The sequence below is a fragment of the Eulemur rufifrons genome, chromosome 20, assembly GCF_041146395.1.
Source record: "Eulemur rufifrons isolate Redbay chromosome 20, OSU_ERuf_1, whole genome shotgun sequence".
In the NCBI taxonomy this organism is placed as follows: Eukaryota; Metazoa; Chordata; class Mammalia; order Primates; family Lemuridae; genus Eulemur; species Eulemur rufifrons.
In genome coordinates, this window is record NC_091002.1 from 44,616,847 (window position 1) to 44,625,321 (window position 8,475).

The window sequence follows — 8,475 nt, forward strand, 5'->3', positions numbered from 1 at the left end:
TAATTATAATTACTGATTTTTTTTGGAATTTAGGATCAACCTACGTAAGTATGGACAACGTTCTAGAAAGTTTCCAGAACCCAAATCAAATGTCACCAGTCTAGAAGATGGTACAAATGACCGAAGTTGAGAAGAGGAACAGAAGAGGGGTGAAGAAATGGGTGGTGGCTTCATGACACTCGTCGTACCAAGTGGGGAGGCAAGAGACGCTGGAATGTGGCGCAGTGAGGACGAGGCGACACCGCTGAGAGTCCCTACGGTAAGCGGCAGAGCAGCTGCTCTTGACTGGAGGGCGGTGCCACCCACCCAGAGGACATCTGGAGACATTTGTCCCCACTTCGGTGAGGGTGGGATCAGGAAGTTAATGTTCCCTCCTGAAGTCCCACACAACAAAGAGCTGTCATACCCCAAGGGAGAGGACTCCAGGGGCCAGAGCCGGCAGTAACCCACGTAGGACCAGAAGGGTTGGGCGAAGTGGAGGCCGCTGCATCAGGACAGCAGGATCGGGCTGGGGAGAGGGAGTGCAAGACCTTGTTTTTCATCAGAAATACTATTTGATTGTTTTAACCAGTTGCACGCACGATTTTGCAAATTCTGAATTAAACGGCAATTTCAACAGTATGAGAAGGGCTATGGCACACCGGAATGCCATCACACTCACGGGACCAGCTCGAATCTTTCCTTTCAATTCTTTAATGTTTCCTTTTGTCCCACGGCCCTTGGTTTCAAAGACATACCCATCTTGGAACTCCAGAGCAGCTGCATGTTTTCAAGGGAGGAAAATCCAAAGCACGACGTCGTTTGAAGCCGCATTAGTCAAGCCTGAACTCAGCAAAGGACCCCAACTCCTGTTTCCCTGATGACGAGCGCCACCATGTGGCAGTGCCGTAAACACGCGCTCCGGTCCACCCTCAGTGAAGTAAGATATCGGGGGCATTTCTAATGTTTTCCGATTCACGCTATTGCACATTTGGTATATACAATGGAACTCTATTTAGCATGTCTCTAATTCACAATTTCAGATTTGAACGAGCCACATTTGCATAAAAGAAGACCTCGCTGTGTCACCTGGGGTCCAAACAAGCTGATGCTACTTCTGCAAGCCTTTCAGCTTCTCAACTCCAGGTGTCATTTGCATGACAGATGAAAGGAGGCCTGGGTGGGATTTATGATTATTTGTTTTTTGTTAAGGATCAGCAAAAAGCAGTAAGAGGAATTAGAGGGTCCCATTTTCCAATTTGCCACACGTGCCTGCTCACTGTGAAAATCTAACTGATAGTTATGAGGAAAAGCCAACAAAATTCAACCAGAAGTTCAAGTGTAGCCACTGATTTTCGACATCGCCTTTCCGTTTCTGGTGAATGGAACCAGGGATCTTGTCATTCTGCAACTTTTCACTCTTCGGTGTCTTTTTTATTGGCCACAAGACAATGCCCAAACTCCTTAACCAGCTAACCAGCACCTGTTCAGCCTCTTCAAACCTTTCCCTGACCGAAAACTCTCCCTGGGGGGTTCCCACCTACCGATGATCTCCAAGGTGGGCCTGGTGGCCTTCATCCTCCTCCCAAGGGGATGTTCAGCAGGAAGAGCAGTTCACGCCCTCCCAGCTCTGTATGCAAGGCTCACATTAGACAGCTCCTCTTCCAGGAAGACCACCCATCCCTGCTCACGGGGGTCAGGTGCACCGACAGGTGAGAACTTCCAGAAACGGCAATCAAGTTCAATGGGGTGGGAGGAGCAGCTTCGGTCAGCCCTGCCAGGGTCTTGGCTGCACGAATCTTTAACCTCACTTGGAGTTAACATCAATGATCCAATGACCTTGGAGGCAGACACCGTGCTAAGGGTCAGGGGTGTAGCTGTGACTAAGTCCAATCACATTAATCCTCTGCACAACCCCCCTCCCCATCGTGCTCAGAGCAAAAGCTAGAAATCCTTGCAGCAGCCTACCAAGGCTCCATCTCCTCTCCCCACCACCTCCTGCGCCGTCTCACTGTTCTTGAGTAACACACGGCCATGGCACCTGCCGTTTCCTCACCTGGAGTGTTTCTGCCCCGGAAACCATGTGGCTCACTCCCTTACCTCCAGGTCTTTGTCCAGATGTCGTCTTTCTCGTAAGGACATTTCCAACAATCATATTTGAAACTGCACTCCCAGCCCCAGCCTGAGCTCTCGAACCTCCTTAACAGTTTAGTTTCTACATAGTTCTCATAACCTCTCAGGTACTGTATAGTACACTTATTTATTGTTCCATAAGGCTGAGGATTTTTGTCTTTTCACATGATAGACTCTGACTAAGTAAATAATGAGTGGATGGATGAGTGAATGAATGAGCAAGCCTGCCCTGTCCCAGTGGAGCTCGCAGTCTTGCAAGAGAGAGCCATCACTGGCAGACCCCACAAACGGGCACCTTGGTTTGATGCGACAATAATCACACAAGTGGGAGAAGGAGGCTGCTGAACTGGATTCACCAAGGCTCTGCGACCAACCACACCTGGGTCCAAACCCGGGGCCTGCCCTGTTCTACCTGTGCCCAGAGCCATGAACGGTCTGAGCCTCAGTTTACTTGGTTATAAAATGACACTGGTCCTGCCAATCTTAAAGATATATTGTGAGAATCATAACGTCAATATGGTTCTGTTTTTTTATTCCAGTATTCTCAAACATTTGACTGTGCTATTTTTTTAACTGAAGTATAATCCACACATACATAAAAGTGCCCAAATCATAAGTGTAGCCCTCAATGAGTTTTCACAAAAGAAACCAGCACCTAGATCGAGAAACGGAGAATTTCCAGCATCCCAGAAGCCCCTCCTGTGCCCCCTACTGCCTGTCACACCCCACCGCAGAGCACCCCCTGCCCTGACTTCTAACAGCTTAGGTTGGGTTCGCCCATTTTCATTATTTATATCAGTGGAATCATACAGAATGCATGCTTTTGTGTCTGGTGTCTTCCACTTAACATTATGTTTGTGAGGTTTATCTGTTTTCCGTGTAATTGTAGACCATTCCTTCTCATCACTGTATAGTGTACCACTATAAGGATATACCCCAGTTATCCATTCTGTTCTTGGTAGGCTTTTACACCTATGCTATTTTAAAGTACCAAACTAAGGCCGGGTGCAGTGGCTCACACCTGTAATCCCAGCACTTTGGGAAGCTGAGGTGGGAAGATAGCTTGAGGCCAGGAGTTCCAGACCAGCCCGGGCAACATAGCAAGACCCCACCTCTACAAAAAAAATTGTACAAATTAGCTGAATGTGTGGCCTGTAAACCCAGCTACTCTGGAGGCTGAGGCAGGAGGATCATTTGATCCCAGGAGTTGGAGGCTGCAATGAGCTGTGATCATGCCACTGCACTCCAGCCTGGGCAATGGAGCAAGATCCTGTTTCTAAAAAAAAAATTAAAATAAAGTACCAAACTATATCAGTATTATTGTTCATGTAATATCATTATTTCTGTACTTTAAGAAATTTGTAACCAGAATAATTGACATCGTGTGGCACACTTAAAGGGGCATTGGTGGCATTAAATTTGTATCTGAACCAAAAGTTCAAGACCCTGTATTTTCTTTCCCATTTGGGGGCAACTGGTGAGTTTGAGCATTTCTCCTTTTTAGTTATCTTTAGGTCCCAGGAGCCACACTAAGCCTGGCCCACTTCCAGAAGTTCCTGATGGAGTCGTCTTGGAATGGAGTCGCGGCGGGGGTGGAGGGAAGAGACGTGAGAGGCAGGAAGGCAGGAAGGGGTGGGAGAGAAAGGGCAGAGAGGAGCCCACTGACTCCCAGCTCCCAGCTCCCGGCTTCATCCCTGTCCTGCCTGACAGCCTCCCTTCCCTCCCGACTAGCTTCCCGCCTTTTCCTTCCAGGGCCAAACCCTTTCTCTTAGGATTTGCCCCTCCTCCCCAGGATCATTACTTCAAGCAGGGCCTTCTTGCCCTGCATCCTCCCTGCAAGGTACAAGTCCTGTGGCTCTCTTAGAACTTGCACCTGTGGGCAAAGTGGAGACGGCAAATGGCAACCGGAGATTTTTCTTTTCTTTTCTTTAATTAAACTTCGGTTTTGGTGTTACCGGAACCAAATAGCAAAATAGCAGCGATGTCATTTTGCTCTGACGTTACAGTCGCTAAGTGCAAGGACTACCCCCGGTAAGGAACATAGAGGCTAGCTCACGGAACTTTGAATTACGACAATTTTAAATAGTTCAATAAAAGCACATTCACAGAGTGTAACATTTCTTGCAGCATTTGAAATAACACAAACGTTCTGTCTTTGAAAACTTGCCCCGCATATCAAAGTTGAATATCAAAGCTGGGACAAGGAATTGGTGGTTTGTTTACACCGGCGCCACCTGGTGGTGACACTTCATAGTGTCAAGTAAAATGTCTGGGTCGATCAGTTCTGCAGGGAAACCAGTCTTGGGTAACTCCAGCGTGTTCAAGAACGCACCTCTCACATGGAATCGGGCAGCATTGTGTTGGCGCTCATCTTTCTCGTGACTAGCACACTGAGTGCCACACTAGAAAAAAATTTTTTTTTCCTTGGGGCCACGGTGTTTTATTACAAAAATAGAATAAAAACTTCTAAAACAAAATGATCCTTTCCAATTTAATGAAAAATTTGTTATTTTTTATTGTTTTCTGTTTGTGAGTTATATGCAATTAAATTGCCAATATTAATTGTAACAATATCAACAAGATTTTCACAAACCAGCTGCGGGGTTTTGCCCAGGGGCCCCCATCATATAACATGTATGTATGCTACAGCAAGGCAGCATGAACTGCCTGCGCACCACATGGCTCCAGGTAAAGAGATGTGTGAGTTACATATGCTTCACGAGGCCCCGGGCTCAAAACTAGCATGAGTTAAATACGACTCACATGGTAGTTAATGTGGTGGAAACTGGTTTAGTTCCAAATGCAATCAAATCCTCATTACTTCTTCAGCTAAATTCACAGAAATGTCCCTTTTACAAAACACATAGACCAGCATGAGCAAGAGCCAGACCTGTCTCTACTAAAAATAGAAAGAAATTACCTGGACAACTAAAAATATATAGAAAAAATTAGCCAGGCATGGTGGCACATGCCTGTAGTCCCAGCTACTCAGGAGGCTGGGGCAGAAGGATCACTTGAGCCCAGGAGTTTGAGGTTGCTGTGAGCTAGGCTAATGCCACGGCACTCTAGCCTGGGCAACAGAGCAAGACTCTGTCTCCAAAAAAAAAAACTCACATAGAAACTGTAACCAGCTACCTCTCTATGTATCAAGAGCACAGGCCTAACTCAACCCCTTTATAAGCCATGAGCAAATTGCTTAACTTCTCTGGGCCTCAGTTTCCTCATCTGTAAAATGGGGAGAATATTGACCACACTGAGACAATGCATGTAAATCCCTTACAACTGTTACTGGCACATAAATGCTCAATGTTTATATATTAAATAGGAGAGAAAAGGGCAATTTTCAAAAGACTGTAGAACAATTTCATTTCTGTTAATAGTAATAGTAGCTGGGCGAGGTGGCTCATGCCTGTAACCCTAGCACTCTGGGAGGCCGAGGAGGGAGGATCACTTGAGGTCAGGAGTTCGAGACCAGCCTGAGCAAGAGCGAGATCCCTGTCACTACTAAAAATAGAAAAATTAGCTGGGCATTGTGGCACTAGCCAAAACCAGGAGACCCCTGCCTCCAGAGGATGACTTCGATTGCTAACATCAAGTGTAGAAAGATCCATGATCTCCCAACAAAAATTTAAGAAGTTGTTCATGGGTCACCAATGGAGGATGTTGGGCACCAACCCATTCATTCTCAAAGCTGGTAAAAACCAAGGGGAAAAACAAGCAGGTATCCTTTTTTGTTCAAACTGTATTTCAGTGTAACCAAGAACCACAGGCAAGGTCTTCTTTACAGAATTTCAACTAGCAGGCCAGGCATGGTTGCTTATGCCTGTGATCCCAGCACTTTGGCAGGCAGAGGCAGGAGGATGATTTGAGGCAAGGAGTTCAAGACCAGCCTGGGAACATAGTGAGACCCTAACTCTATAAAATGATTTTAAACATTAGCTGGGCGTGGCGGCACGTGCCTGCAGTCCCAGCTACTCAGGAGGCTGAGGCAGGAGGATCGCTTGAGGTCAGGACTTGGAGGCTGCAGTGAGCTCTGACAGCACCACTGCACTCCAGCCTGGGCAACAGAGGGAGACCGTGTCTCTCAAAAACAGAAAATTTCAACTAGCAGATGTGAAAGTTAGGACAAAACCCTTTTAAAAAATCAACTTTTTAGGGATAAAAGTGAGAGTTACCCCCTCAAAAAATTTTTAAAAATCAACTTTTCCAACACTCCTAGTGTTCAACAGCTCTAAAATCCTAAGGAGAAACGTTGGTAGAACGTTAGGCGAGCGGGTTAGTGTGACACTCCTGAACCCCCTGATCAAGCTCAGTATCCCTACAGGAATAGCAGACATCGTGTGTCTCCAGAGGTGATGCAGGAGGAATCGACACCCCTGCGCCCCCAGGAGTGAACCCAGATCTACGTGAAGCCTCTAGCTCTGCCAGCTTGCAGAACACACAGAGGCTGCAGAAACTGGGCAAATGAAACCACAAATACGTCATAAACCGAAACAAGAATGCGAAAACTATACGATAAACGATCCAGTTTCTTCAATAAATAAAATGTCATCAAGTGTATGTGTTGGGTTGGATTAAAAGAGGCTTAAGAAGCCGCTAAATGCCACGAGTGCCTCCCGTGTGCATCTTGACTGCAGCACGCCAGATGGAAGACGACATTTGCGGCCACCAGGAAATGCATAGACTGGCAGAGGTCGGTTATGAGACGTCATGCATTCAGTGAGGGGTGACCATGAGAAATCCTTATCTGTTAGACAACCCTACTCAAGTATTTTAGGGATGAAATTAAATCCTGAGACTTGCTTTAAAATCTGGAATCAGGGAGGGGCGTGAGGAGCGACAAAAAGTTCTGATGAGTGAGTGAATGGCGGTTCATTTCCTTACGCTAATCATTGTGTATGTTTAAAATTGTATTTGTGAAGAGTTAAATAAAACAAAATCGGAAACCGGAAACACAATAAAGACCAAAACCCAAGATTGCAAAACACCAAATCTATATTTACATCCACATATAATAACATAACTTTAAGCTGGAAATATATCATAAATAAAACAAGTAATGTCTACTATTTGACAACTTAAGTATCAACAATTAAAATAAATCAAACTGGAATGAAATAAATACATAAACAAAAATCCAACGAATTGTACCTCTATTATATGTACTGTTGTCTCAAAGGAAAAAAAACATACAAAACCAGTAGTATACCAATAGTTAATACTGATGGACAAAAAAAACGTATTTTGAAGTACAAAGGGCTGTGAAAAAAAATTGGTGTTTTTACGCATTCAGAAATGTGGTTGAAAAGGAGAAATCTGAAAGCCCAAAAAATTTCGGCATAGCACAAACTTGACTTGTTTTCAAATAGATTTGGTGATTTTTTTTTAAATACACGTTTAAATTTCAGCCCTCTATTATCACATACCCCCTTTTTAAGATTTACGTTTATAGTCACAGCAAGCTTTCTGTAACACTCATTGGATTAGGCAAAGACGGGATCAATTATCTCGCAAATGTGTTAATCTTCAAAAATAGGCTATAAAAGTGCAAAACTATGAAAACAAAATCTAGATTATGTACATATGGCTCAGCTTGTGAACAGGAAACAAGGTCAATAGTGTACACTTTCCTGATACAAAGCACTTCGTTGCGACGCCAGCAGACCGATCTCAGGTCTCCCTTTAGCACAGGAGTTAAGACTTCTACCAAGGACACCTCACGTTGCATAATGGGAAAAAAAAAATCACGACTCCTTTAGGACTTTTATCCTTGCTCTGTGGAGAAGAGTAGGGCCAGAAAAATTAACAGTGCAAATTATTTTGAAACAGTTTCTTAATAAAAATATTTTGTGGTTGCTAAATCCACGTACTGCTGAATCAACTCAGCCAGGGACAGCACATTAAAGGAACAAAAAAGTTTAAAATATCTAGTAAGCCAGCTTGTGGCTCTCCTAAAACCCAAACTGCATGTGCACTGAGAAAAAACATTGCTCCTTCAAAACAACCAAAAATGGGAAGACAGATGAGGTCTAGAAACAGCTTCTCTCTTCCCAGGAGGCTCAGCCAGCAGTTGCTTAGTCAGAATCAATGTGTCTGTAATTAACTTTAATATGTCCACAGTCAACCCGAATGCCAGACACGCCAAGACTACCAAATACAAACCTAAAATTTTCAAAAAAAAAAAACCTTTCACTTCCTTTAAAATTGCTTCCCAATACTTGGAATTCACACATATAATTTAACATTTATATTTTAATGTACTAATTTAGGCAAACGCTCAAAAAAACTGAATTTTCCAACAAAAATGATTAATTTGATAGAAAACAAATTTAACTGACTCCACAGTTTGGGATGTTTACTTGG